This window comes from Cryptomeria japonica, unplaced genomic scaffold (assembly GCF_030272615.1).
Source record: "Cryptomeria japonica unplaced genomic scaffold, Sugi_1.0 HiC_scaffold_15, whole genome shotgun sequence".
In the NCBI taxonomy this organism is placed as follows: Eukaryota; Viridiplantae; Streptophyta; class Pinopsida; order Cupressales; family Cupressaceae; genus Cryptomeria; species Cryptomeria japonica.
In genome coordinates, this window is record NW_026728837.1 from 1,793,534 (window position 1) to 1,807,500 (window position 13,967).

General features: G+C 58.6%; 1 non-coding gene across 1 annotated transcript; it reads right to left on the reverse strand.

Moving 5' to 3' along the window:
- Positions 1-1,030: 1,030 nt before the first annotated feature.
- LOC131860496 (5S ribosomal RNA) lies at positions 1,031-1,149 on the reverse strand. The gene has a single exon (XR_009359591.1). It is a non-coding gene; the product is annotated as a 5S ribosomal RNA (ribosomal RNA).
- Positions 1,150-13,967: the final 12,818 nt, after the last annotated feature.

The following is a 13,967-nucleotide window of genomic DNA, read 5'->3' on the forward strand; positions in this document are numbered from 1 at the left end:
ACATCGGCGCGCACCAAGGAGGGCTCCGAAGTGTGCTCCAAGGTGCGCACGATGGCGTGCACCTCTGGTGCGCACGATTCGGAGCTCGGTTTGACCGGGGTGCGCACACCTTGGCTGGGTTGCGCACCTTTTGTGCGCTCCAAGGTGCGCACGAAGTCGGAGCTCGGTTTGCCCCGGGTGCGCACCTTCGCCAGGGTGCGCACCTTGATGCGCACGCCTTGGCTGGGCTGCGCACCTTGGTGGGCGCCATGGTGCGCACCTTTCGTGCGCTCCAAGGTGCGCACGAAGTCGGAGCTCGGTTTGCCCCGGGTGCGCACCTTGGTGGGCGCCATGGTGCACTCCGAGGTGCCCAAGATTGGTGCGCACCAAGGAGCGCTCCGAAGTGCGCTCCAAGGTGCGCGCGAAGTCGAAAGTTGGGTTAATTGTCCGGTTTGCCTCGGGTGCGCACCTTGCGTGCACCTTCGCCAGGGTGGGCTGGGCTGCGCACACCTTGGCACCCGCGTTTCCTTCATTTTAAATTTTTTTTTTTTACAATCTCTCAAGTGGGAAATTCTATAATCTCAACTTTTTTTGCCTTTTCAGGAAACTTTTGAATGGAGCGCATCATTGGTGCGCTCCGAAGTGTGCTCCAAAGCTCTCTCCAGCTGCGTGCACCTGCCCCGGCCGCGCACCCGGCCCCGCCCAGCTTCGCTCACCTGTCCCGGGCGTCTGGTGCGGAACCTTAGAGTAAGAAACATCACCGTGCACCTTGGCCAACGTGCGCGACTCGACCGAGCGCGCACTGGCCGAGGTGCACACCGATTTCACCTGGGTGCGCGCGCAGCACCTCGGGCGCACCGGGGTGCGCGCACAACGCCCGGGTTGCACCGTGGCCTGTGTGCTCGGGGCGCCTCGGGTGCGCGCTCGGTGTCGCCCCCGCGCGCGCGGTAGTGCGGGCAGCGCACCCCGGCCCGGCCCGGCCCCGACGAGAACGCAAACGGGCAAAAGGTTTATTCAAATAGCATTGCGACGCCCGGCGAAAAACTAAAAAAGGGTGCAACACCGGGACTTCCCGGGAGGTCACCCATCCCAGTACTACTCCGGCCCAAGCGCGCTTAACTGCGGAGTTCTGATGGGATCCGGTGCACTAACGCTGGTATGATCGCACCCGTTATGAGCTTGTCGCAGTGTGTACTTAGCAAACCGCGACCCACGTGCGAATCCACCCCGGCCACCCACCCCCGTCGAGGTGCACACCCTCCCTCGCGAAGTGCGCCCCGTTCGCCAAGTGTGAGCCCTGCCCGGGTGCGCGCACCTTGCTAGGGCGTCGGGTGTGCACCCGGCCCGGCCTACGTGCGTGCACCTGGAGGGGGCGTCGTGTGCGTGCAGTGTCCCGTCTGCAACGCGGTGCCCACACACCACCTCGGGCGCAACGACCTGCGCTCACATGTGGGCCGAGTGCACCTTGGTGCATGTTCGGGGCGCCTCGGGTGCACGCTCGATCTTGCCCCGGTGCACCAAGGCGCTCGGTTTGCCCCGGGTGCGCACTTGGTGCAAGGTGGGCACCCAAAATAGGGATCAAGCACCAAAACACAAGTTTCGGGATGCAAAATGGGACCCAAGGACCACAAATGCGTTCCAAGACCCATGATGGGTCCACGAGAACAAAAATGTGTTCCGAGACTTAATAAACAAATATTGGGTTTTAGGAGAAGAAACATGCTCTGATGCCCAAAACGAGAATCGACCCCGAAAAGGCCACAGGCCAAAAGTGGGATGCGAGACAAAAAAAAATGGGACCCGAGGACCAAAATTGGGTTCCCAGGTCGAAGACAGGGCAACCGGACAAGAAACGACCTCTAAGGCTCGAAATGAGTCCCGACGACTAAAACTTGACAAGAAGCACCCATCAGGCACCCAACTCGACACCCATGGGATGCCGACCCACCCGGGCTTCCACCTAGCACACCTTGGCACCCACCCACCCTCGCACCCAACCTCGCACCCAACTTAGCACCTTTGAACCCACATTGGCACTCACCCTGACCCTGGCACCTTGGAACCCACATTGGCACTCACCTTGACCCTGGCACCCACCTTTGCACTCACCTTGGGACCCACCCTGGCTCCCACCTCGGCACCCACCCAGACACCCACCTTGGTTCCTTGGCACCCACCTTGGATCCTTGGCACCCACCCCGACACCCACCTTGGCACGCAACTTGGCTACTTGCCACCCACCTTGGCTCCTTGACGCCCACCCCGACAACCACCCCGTGACCTACCCTGGCTAGGGTTGGTGCACACCCACCCTGGTGCCCACCTTGGCACCCACCCTATGACCCACCTTGGCACGCACCTTAGTACCCACCCCGTTACCCACCCTAGGACCCACCCCGTGACCCACCTTGGCCAGGGTGGGTGCACCCACCCTGGTGCCCACCTTGGCACCCACCCATCCTAGCACCCAGCCTGTGACCGGGCTTGGAACCCAACCTTGCACCCGCACCCGTCTTGGCCAGTGTGGGTGCGCACCCATCCTGGCACCCACGTTGTGACACACCCTTTAACCCACGCACCCTAGCACCCACGTTGGCACCCACCTTGGAACCCAACCTAGCAACTTGGCACCCACCCCGTGACCCACCTTGGCATCCACCATAGCAGTCGCCGACTTGGCACCCACCTCGGCACCCACCTTGACACTTGTGGACCCACCTTGCCACTCACCCTAGCATCGACCCATCCTAGCACCCACCCTGGCACCTTTGCACCCTAGCACTCACCCATCCTAGCACCTAACCTGTGACCCACCTTGACACTCACCCTCGCACCCACCTTGGAACCCAACCTAGCACCCACCCACCCTGACACCAACCCTAGCACCTACCCACCCTTGCACCCACCCTGTGACCCATCTTGGCACCCACCCATCCTACCACTCAACCTATCACCCACCTTCTCACCCACCTTGGCATCCACCTTAGCACCCACCCACACTGGCACCTTGGCACCCACCTCGGGCAAGGTGGGTGCACACCCACCCTGGCACCCAATTTAGAACCCACCGAGCATGTTACCCACCTTGGCACCCACATTGCAGCCCACCCTAGTACCCACCCTATGACCCACATTGGCATCCACACCCTAGCACCCAGGCACCTCGACACCCGCCTTGACACCCACCCTAGCACTGAACCTGTGACCCACCTTGGAACTCACCCTAGAACCCACCCACCCTGTGAACCACCTTGGCATCCACCTTAGCACCCACCCACCTTGGCACCCACTCTAGCACTCACCCATCCTAACACCCAACTTGTTACCCACCTTGGCACCCGCCCTCGCGTCCACCTTGAAACCCACCCTAGCACCCACCCACGCAGGAGCCCACCTTGGCACCCAACCTAACACCCACGCATCCTGGCACCCAACTTGTGACCCACCTTGGAACCCACCCTAGTACCCACCTTTGAACCCACTATATCACCAACCCACCTTGGCACCCACCCTATGACCCTCTTTGGAATCCACCCTAGCACGCACCCACCCTGGCACCCACCATGGAGCGCACCCTAGCACCCACCCACCTCGGCACGCACCTCAACACCCACCTTGGTGTGCGCACTGCGCCAACCTCTCAAAGACCCTATGTGGTGCGCTCCAAAGTGTACACCTTTGGTGCGCTCCAAGGTGCGCACCTTTGGTGCACACCGAGGTGCACACCAAAGTGTGCACCGAGGTGAGCACCAAAGTGCACTCCAGGGTGCACACCAAGGCGTGCACCTTTGGTGCGGTCAATGCAAACGAATTCGGAAGTTGGGGTCGATGTCCTAATCGCTGCTGCAGACTACACGTATGAGAATCGGACAAATAGCTTTATATAGGGGAGGTGTTGCGTTTGATGGGTCGACTCCCCTGGTTGTGTGCACTGCACCAACTTCAAAGACCCTGTCTTGTTTAAGAAGTCAAAAGTTGGGGTGGATGTCCTAATCATTGCTGCAGTCTACGCATGTATGAGAATCAGACAAATAGCTTATATAGGGGAGGTGTTGCATTCGGTGGGTTGACTCCCCTGGTTGTGCGCACTGCGCCAACCTCAAAGACCCCGCATAGCAGAAGAAGTCGGAAGTCGGATTTTGGTGAGCACCAAGGCGTGCACCTTTGGTGCGGTCAACGCAGACGAATTCAGAAGTTGGGGTGGATGTCCTAATCGTTGTTGCAGGCTACACATGTATGAGAATCAGACAAATAGCTTATATAGGGGAGGTGTTGGGTTTGATGGGTCAACTCCCTTGGTTGTGCGCATTACGCCAACCTCAAAGACCTTGTTTTCGTTAAGAAGTCAAAAGTTGGGGTCAATGTCCTAATGGCTCCTGCAGGCTACACATGTATGAGAATCGGACAAATAGCTTATATAGGGGAGGTGTTGGGTTTGATGGGTCGACTCCCCTGGTTGTGCGCATTACGTCAACCTCAAAGACCTTGTTTTCGTTAAGAAGTCAAAAGTTGGGGTCGATGTCCTAATTGCTCCTGTAGACTACACATGTATGAGAATCAGACAAATAGCTTATATAGGGGAGGTGTTGGGTTTGATGGGTTGACTCCCCTAGTTGTTCGCATTACACCAACCTCAAAGACCTTGTTTTCGTTTAGAAGCCGAAAGTTGGGGTCGATGTCCTAATTGCTCCTGCAGGCTACGCATGTATGAGAATCAGACAAATAGCTTATATAGGGGAGGTGTTGGGTTTGATGGGTCGACTCCCCTGGTTGTGCGCATTGCGCCAACCTCAAAGACCCTGCATTGCGGATGAAGTCGAAAGTCAGAGTTTGGTGTGCTACAAGGTGTGGTCGAAGGTGCTCACCTAGGTGTGCACCTTTGGAGCACAGGAAAAGTGCCCTCCAAAAGTGCGCACCTTTGGAGTGCACAAAAGTGCCCTCCAAAAGTGCGCACCTTTGGAGCGCAGAAAAGTGCCCTCCAAAAAGTGCCCTCCAAAAGTGCGCACCTTTGGAGCGCAGAAAAGTGCCCTCCAAAAAGTGCCCTCCAAAAGTGCGCACCTTTGGAGCGCAGAAAAGTGCCCTCCAAAAAGTGCCCTCCAAAAGTGCGCACCTTTGGAGCGCAGAAAAGTGCCCTCCAAAAGTGCGCACCTTTGGAGCGCAGAAAAGTGCCCTCCAAAAAGTGCCCTCCAAAAGTGCGCACCTTTGGAGCGCAGAAAAGTGCCCTCCAAAAAGTGCCCTCCAAAAGTGCGCACCTTTGGAGCGCAGAAAAGTGCCCTCCAAAAAGTGCCCTCCAAAAGTGCGCACCTTTGGAGCGCAGAAAAGTGCCCTCCAAAAAGTGCCCTCCAAAAGTGCGCACCTTTGGAGCGCAGAAAAGTGCCCTCCAAAAAGTGCCCTCCAAAAGTGCGCACCTTTGGAGCGCAGAAAAGTGCCCTCCAAAAGTGCGCACCTTTGGAGCGCACAAAAGTGCCCTCCAAAAGTGCGCACTTTTGGTGCGCACCAAGGCGCTGGTTCGGTCGTTGCAGGCGAGTTCGGAAGTTGGGGTCGATGTCCTGAGCGGAGGTGCAAACTACACAGGTGTCGGAATCGGACAAATAGCTTATATAGGGGAGGTGTATGCTTCGATGGGTCGACTCCCCAGGTTGAGCGCACCGCGCCAACCTCAAAGACCCTACGGTATGGATGAAGTCGGAAGTTGGGTCCGATGACCGATTCGATTAGTAGGTATGCTCATGAGGTCGGAATTTGGGTCCGATGACCTGCCATGTGCAGGAAGGCGAATGTTGACACTGTGCGTTGCAAGGTGCACACCAAGGCGCTGGTGCGGTCTTTTTAGTCGAGTTCGGAAGTTGGGGTCGATGTCCTGATCGGAGGTGCAAGCTACACAGGTGTGGGAATCGGACAAATAGCTTATATAGGGGAGGTGTATGCTTCGTTGGGTCGACTCCCCGGGTTGAGCGCACCGCGCCAACCTCAAAGACCCTACGGTATGGATGAAGTCGGAAGTTGGGTCCGATGACCGATTCGATATGTAGGCATACTCGCGAGGTCGGAATTTGGGTCCGATGACCTGCCACGTGCAGGAAGGCGAATGTTGGCACTGTGCGTTGCAAGGTGCGCACCAAGGCGCTGGTTCGGTCGTTGGAGGCGAGTTCGGAAGTTGGGGTCGATGTCTTGATCGGAGGTGCAAACTACACAGGTGTGGGAATCGGACAAATAGCTTATATAGGGGAGGTGTATGCTTCGTTGGGTCGACTCCCCGGGTTGAGCGCACCGCGCCAACCTCAAAGACCCTACGGTATGGATGAAGTCGGAAGTTGGGTCCGATGACCGATTCGATATGTAGGCATACTCGCGAGGTCGGAATTTGGGTCCGATGACCTGCCATGTGCAGGAAGGCGAATGTTGGGACTGTGCGTCGCAAGGTGCGCACCAAGGCGCTGGTGCCGTCGTTGCAGTCGAGTTCGGAAGTTGGGGTCGATGTCCTGGTCAGAGGTGCAAACTACACAGGTGTGGGAATCGGACAAATAGCTTATATAGGGGAGGTGTATGCTTCGATGGGTCGACTCCCTGGGTTGAGCGCACCGCGCCAACCTCAAAGACCCTACAGTATGGATGAAGTCGGAAGTTGGGTCCGATGACCGATTCGATACGTAGGCATATTGGCGAGGTCTGAATTTGTGTCCGATGACCTGCCATGCGCAGGAAGGCGGAATTTGGGTCCGATGACCGAGTTGATGGCGTGCCATGCGCAGAAAGGCGGAATTTGGGTCCGATGACCGAGTTGATGTTGATGGCCCGCCATGCACAGGAAGGCGGAATTTGGGTCCGATGACCGATTTGAAGGCGTGCCATACGCAAAAAGGCGGAGTTTGGGTCCGATGACCGAGTTGATATTGATGGCCCGCCATGCGCAGGAAGGCGGAATTTGGGTCCGATGACCTGACATACGCATGGAGTCCGACTCGGGGGCCGATGTTCGATTCGATGACTTGCATTGTGGGTAAAGTCGGAAGTTGTGGTCTTTGACCCGATTCGATGACCAGACTTCGGCTGCTTGAGAATCGGACAAATAACTTATATAGGGGAGGTAGTGTTCTCGAGCATCCTCCCCCCGTGCCCGTTTATGTCGATTGATGCTGGTGCTCGACTGGTTGGAGCGCTCGGATGCAAAAATCTTGCACCAGGATTTATCGATTGTGATGGACACGGCAAGTCTCCTGATTGCTATGCAGGAGCTCATCGTGAATCTCTATGCGGCCTTGGTATGGACTCGACCTGCGGAATGGTTCGGCAATGGTAGTCGCTCCAACACGTCCTTGCAATGGCCACAGAGGTGATTCGACTAGAGCTCCAGTCTAGCTTTTGGGTTGCTTGGCGGACTGGTATAGCCGCGATCGAGTTCCGGCCATGAACGTTTTAGATAGCTCTTGGGCTTTCTGGGACGGAAGTCGGAAGTTTGGGCTGTTGTCCGATTTGATGACCATTCTTCGGATGTGTGAGAATCGGACAAATAACTTATATAGGGGACTGTGTTGTCTCACGCAGCCCCCTCCGTGCCCCTCTATCTCGACCGATGTTGGTGCTTGAAAGGGTTGGGATCGCTCGGATTTATAAACGTGCACCACCATTTGTCGAGTGTGAGGGACGCGGCAGGTCTCCTAAATGCTATGCGGGCGCTCTCTGAGAATCTCTATCCGGCCTCGACACAGACTAGTCTTGCTGAATGGTTTGGCACTGGTAGTCGATCCAACACGTCGTTGTTGTGGCCGCCTAGGCGATTCGATTCGAGCCCCCGTCTAGCTTTTGGGTTGCTTGGCGGATTTTGCCCTATCCGCAAGTGAGCTCGGTCCCTAAACGTTCGAGAAACCCGATTGCTATGCGCCGACTCTCTTTCTTGCGAGCCTCCATCTAGCTTTTGGGTCTCTACGGAACGGAAGTCGGAATCTGGGACCGTTGTTTGATTCGACGAGGCAGACTACGGTTGTGCGAGAATCGGACAAATAACTTATATAGGGGAGGTGTTGACTGGAGCATTCTCCCCCGTGCCCCTCTAACTCGACCAATGCTGGCGCTCGAACGGTGGTAGCGCTCGGATTTTCATTGAGCGCCAGCATTGGTCGATTTAGAGGGGCATGCGAGATTCCCGAATGCTATGCGAGGGCTCTAACGGAAATGTCTATTGGTTTCGGTATGGATGCAATTGCGAGTGGTTCGGCAAAGGTAGTCGTTCCGATGCGTCCATGTCGTGGCCAAATCGATAATTCGATTTGAGCCCTCGTATAGCATTTGGGTCTCTCGATGTGATTCCGCATTCCAGTCCCTTTGGGCACTGCTTGAGCCGCATCCCAGGGGGTTCCCTTCCCAATAATCTGCCTCGCAACCCGATTGCTATGCGGTGAGGCTCCTCGGCCGCCTCGGAACTATCTGTGTATCAGACGCATCGCGGGATAAGGGGTTGGCAACGGTAGTCGCCCCAAGCGCGTCCGATGCTTGGACCATTCCGAGGCGGCCCTGAAGCCTCTTCCGTCTAGCCGTTGGGTCCTTCTCGCCGCATCCCTCGCCTCGCACCCCGATTGCTATGCGGTGAGGCTCCTCGGCCGCCTCGGAACTATCTGTGTATCGGACGCGTCGCGGGATAAGGGGTTGTCACTGGTAGTCGCCCCAAGCGCGTCCGATGCTTGGACCATTCCGAGGCGGCCCTGAAGCCTCTTCCGTCTAGCCGTTGGGTCCTTCTCGCCGCATCCCTCGCCTCGCACCCCGATTGCTATGCGGTGAGGCTCCTCGGCCGCCTCGGAACTATCTGTGTATCGGACGCGTCGCGGGATAAGGGGTTGTCATTGGTAGTCGCCCCAAGCGCGTCCGATGCTTGGACCATTCCGAGGCGGCCCTGAAGCCTCTTCCGTCTAGCCGTTGGGTCCTTCTCGCCGCATCCCTCGCCTCGCACCCCGATTGCTATGCGGTGAGGCTCCTCGGCCGCCTCGGAACTATCTGTGTATCGGACGCGTCGCGGGATAAGGGGTTGTCACTGGTAGTCGCCCCAAGCGCGTCCGATGCTTGGACCATTCCGAGGCGGCCCTGAAGCCTCTTCCGTCTAGCCGTTGGGTCCTTCTCGCCGCATCCCTCGCCTCGCACCCCGATTGCTATGCGGTGAGGCTCCTCGGCCGCCTCGGAACTATCTGTGTATCGGACGCGTCGCGGGATAAGGGGTTGTCACTGGTAGTCGCCCCAAGCGCGTTCGATGCTTGGACCATTCCGAGGCGGCCCTGAAGCCTCTTCCGTCTAGCCGTTGGGTCCTTCTCGCCGCATCCCTCGCCTCGCACCCCGATTGCTATGCGGTGAGGCTCCTCGGCCGCCTTGGAACTATCTGTGTATCGGACGCGTCGCGGGATAAGGGGTTGTCACTGGTAGTCGCCCCAAGCGCGTCCGATGCTTAGACCATTCCGAGGCGGACCCGAAGCCTCTTCCGTCTAGCCGTTGGGTCCTTCTCGCCGCATCCTTCGCCTCGCACCCCGATTGCTATGCGGTGAGGCTCCTCGGCCGCCTCGGAACTATCTGTGTATCGGACGCGTCGCGGGATAAGGGGTTGTCACTGGTAGTCGCCCCAAGCGCGTCCGATGCTTGGACCATTCCGAGGCGGACCCGAAGCCTCTTCCGTCTAGCCGTTGGGTCCTTCTCGCCGCATCCCTCGCCTCGCACCCCGATTGCTATGCGGTGAGGCTCCTCGGCCGCCTTGGAACTATCTGTGTATCGGACGCGTCGCGGGATAAGGGGTTGTCACTGGTAGTCGCCCCAAGCGCGTCCGATGCTTGGACCATTCCGAGGCGGACCCGAAGCCTCTTCCGTCTAGCCGTTGGGTCCTTCTCGCCGCATCCCTCGCCTCGCACCCCGATTGCTATGCGGTGAGGCTCCTCGGCCGCCTTGGAACTATCTGTGTATCGGACGCGTCGCGGGATAAGGGGTTGTCACTGGTAGTCGCCCCAAGCGCGTCCGATGCTTGGACCATTCCGAGGCGGACCCGAAGCCTCTTCCGTCTAGCCGTTGGGTCCTTCTCGCCGCATCCCTCGCCTCGCACCCCGATTGCTATGCGGTGAGGCTCCTCGGCCGCCTTGGAACTATCTGTGTATCGGACGCGTCGCGGGATAAGGGGTTGTCACTGGTAGTCGCCCCAAGCGCGTCCGATGCTTGGACCATTCCGAGGCGGCCCCGAAGCCTCTTCCGTGTAGCCGTTGGGTCCTTCTCGCCGCATCCCTCGCCTCGCACCCCGATTGCTATGCGGTGAGGCTCCTCGGCCGCCTTGGAACTATCTGTGTATCGGACGCGTCGCGGGATAAGGGGTTGTCACTGGTAGTCGCCCCAAGCGCGTCCGATGCTTGGACCATTCCGAGGCGGCCCCGAAGCCTCTTCCGTGTAGCCGTTGGGTCCTTCTCGCCGCATCCCTCGCCTCGCACCCCGATTGCTATGCGGTGAGGCTCCTCGGCCGCCTTGGAACTATCTGTGTATCGGACGCGTCGCGGGATAAGGGGTTGTCACTGGTAGTCGCCCCAAGCGCGTCCGATGCTTGGACCATTCCGAGGCGGACCTGAAGCCTCTTCCCTCTAGCCGTTGGGGCTTTCTCGCCGCATCCCTCGCCTCGCACCCTGATTGCTATGCTGTGAGGCTCCTCGGCCGCCTTGGAACTATCTGTGTATCGGACGCATCGCGGGATAAGGGGTTGGCAGTGGTAGTCGCCCCAAGCGCATCCGATGCTTGGACCATTCCGAGGCGGCCCTGCAGCCTCTTCCGTCTAGCCGTTGGGGCCATCTCGCCGCATCCCCCACCTCGCACCACGATTGCTATGCGGTGAGGCTCCTTGGCCGCCTCGGAACTATCTGTGTATCGGACGCATCGCGGGATAAGGGGTTGTCACTGGTAGTCGCCCCAAGCGCGTCCGATGCTTGGACTATTCCGAGGCGGCCCTGCAGCCTCTTCCGTCTAGCCGTTGGGGCCATCTCGCTGCATCCCCCACCTCCTCGGCCGCCTCGGAACTATCTGTGTATCGGACGCATCGCGGGATAAGGGGTTGGCAGTGGTAGTCGCCCCAAGCGCGTCCGATGCTTGGACTATTCCGAGGCAGCCCTGCAGCCTCTTCCGTCTAGCCTTTGGGGCCATCTCGCCGCATCCCTCGCCTCGCACCCCGATTGCTATGCGGTGAGGCTCCTCGGCCGCCTGGGAACTATCTTCGTATCGGACGCATCGCGGGATAAGGGGTTGTCACTGGTAGTCGCCCCAAGCGCGTCCGATGCTTGGACTATTCCGAGGCGGCCCTGTGGCCTCTTCCGTCTAGCCGTTGGGGCCATCTCGCCGCATCCCCCACCTCGCACCCCGATTGCTATGCGGTGAGGCTCTTCGGCCGCCTTGGAACTATCTTCGTATCGGACGCATTGCGGGATAAGGGGTTGTCACTGGTAGTGGCCCCAAGCGCGTCCGATGCTTGGACTATTCCGAGGCGGCCCTGCAGCCTCTTCCGTCTAGCCGTTGGGGCCATCTCGCCGCATCCCCCACCTCGCACCCCGATTGCTATGCGGTGAGGCTCCTCGGCCGCCTTGGAACTATCTTCGTATCGGACGCATCGCGGGATAAGGGGTTGTCACTGGTAGTCGCCCCAAGCGCGTCCGATGCTTGGACTATTCCGACGCGGCCCTGTGGCCTCTTCCGTCTAGCCGTTGGGGCCATCTCGCCGCATCCCCCACCTCGCACCCCGATTGCTATGCGGTGAGGCTCCTCGGCCGCCTTGGAACCATCTTCGTATCGGACGCATCGCGGGATAGGGGGCTGTCACTGGTAGTCGCCCCAAGCGTGTCCGATGCTTGGACCATTCCTAGGCGGCCCTGAAGCCTCTTCCGTCTAGCCGTTGGGGCCTTCCCGCCCCATCCCTCGCCTCGCACCCCCGATTGCTATGCGGTGAGGCTCCTCGGCCGCCTTGGAACCATCTGTGTATCGGACGCATCGCGGGATAAGGGGTTGGCACTGGCAGTCGCCCCAAGCGCGTCCGATGCTTGGACCATTCCGAGGTGGCCCTGAAGCCTCTTCCGTCTAGCCGTTGGGGCCTTCCCGCCCCATCCCTCGCCTCGCACCCCGATTGATATGCGGTGAGGCTCCTCGGCCGCCTTGGAACTATCTGTGTATCGGACGCATCGCGGGATAAGGGGTTGGCACTGGTAGTCGTCCCAATCGCATCCGATGCTTGGACCATTCCGAGGCGGCCCTGCAGCCTCTTCCGTTTAGCCGTCGGGGCCTTCCCGCCGCATCCCTCGCCTCGCATCCCGATTCCTATGCGGTGAGTCTTCTCGGCCGCCGCGGAACTATACCTGTTATTGCTACTGCATCCTTCGGCTGGTAACCTCCTCTGCCGCCTTGGAACGTTCTCTTTGTCGGACGCGTCGCGGGATAAGGGGTTGGCACTGGTAGTCGCCCCAAGCGCGCCCGATGCATAGACCGCTCCGAGTCGACCTTGCTTTCAGCCTCTCACATGCATAGACCTCTCTGAGTCGACCCTGCAGCCTCTCACGTTTAGCCTTTGGAATCTCGCCTCACAACATGATTGCTATCCTTGATGCATCCCTTGCCTCGAGCCCTGATTGCTTTCTTGGCTGCATCCCTCCTCTCCTCACAGCCCGGTTGTCATCACTGCTTCATCCGTCGCTTCATGCATTCTGGCTGCTGGGCCCTTCCCACCGCACACCTCGATTGCTATCTCTTCTGCATCACACACCCCGATTGCTATCTCTGCTACATCCCTCGGCTCTCACTTCTGCATCCTTCGCCTCACACCTCGATTGCTATCAATGCTGCATCCGTAACCTCACACCCCGATTGCTATGCGGGGAGGCTCCTTGGCCGCCTTGGAAATTTCTGTGTGTCGGACGCACCGCGGGATAAGGGGTTGGCACTGGTAGTCGCCCCAAGTGCGCCCGATTCTTAGACCGCTTCGAGGTGACCTCGTAGCCTCTTTCGTCCAGGCTTCCTGCCTTCAACGCCCTTTTTACACCTCGATTGCTATGCGCGGGCTCGTTGGCGTCTATCACCTCTCTGCGAAGAGTGGCACGATGATTGTTGGGGTAAATCGTAGCAGTCCGATCTCTGGCCTTGGGCCATTGTGAGGGCTGATCGATTTCCTGTGCGCATCTCGTGTTCGCCCAGTAACAGACTCGACGACTTGTAATCGGTCTTGTTCCCGATTGTTCCTGGAGGTAGTCTTCGGAACTCTTGGATTTGACCTGTCACTCGAACTGTCCTCTTCCGAGGATGCTTGTGTGTGTGTGCTTGTGCCATTTCCTTGGCGGTATTAACGAGATATTAAAGAGCGGAGTGAGCGCCTCGCCCAGCTATGTTTGGGGCTCTCACTCCCTTACCCGGTGTGCGACCGCTTTGCACGTAGGTTGCGGAGCATCGCGACTCTTTCGATGTTTGGCGGTTGTCTTCCGGTGATGCGTTGGTCCCGAAGTGCACGTTACTAGCATTTCTGCCATTGTTCTCGATCTTTGGCACGTTCCTTCGTTGCAATTGGATATATATCTCCGTTTATACGCGCAGGCTTCTCCCGCCTATTCAGCGCTGTCCCACTCTCAGCACTCTCGTGGTCTCCTTGGCTTCTCTCTCCCGTGAGCGAGCTCTCTTCTCGAGTCTTTTCCATGTCCCATGGAGGTTGCCTTGCGAAATTCGGGCACACAAACGTGACCGGATAAGAGCGGAATTGCCTATGAGGAGAAGCTCACCTTAGGGAGCAGCAATGCCGAGTGTTTCGACAGAGGGTAGAGGGGGCGTTGTTTGGGCGGTTGCACAAAAGAGTGCTACGTTTGCACTGAAGGTTGCTTCTTCGTCTCCGACGAACTCTTCGAGGCAAAAAAGCTTGTTTACGGGGTCGAGGTGGGACTGTTCGTGCGAGTTGCGCCACCAAAAGTGCGTAGGGGGCATATACCTGGGAAATGGATGTCTCTGAGTGGCCTTAC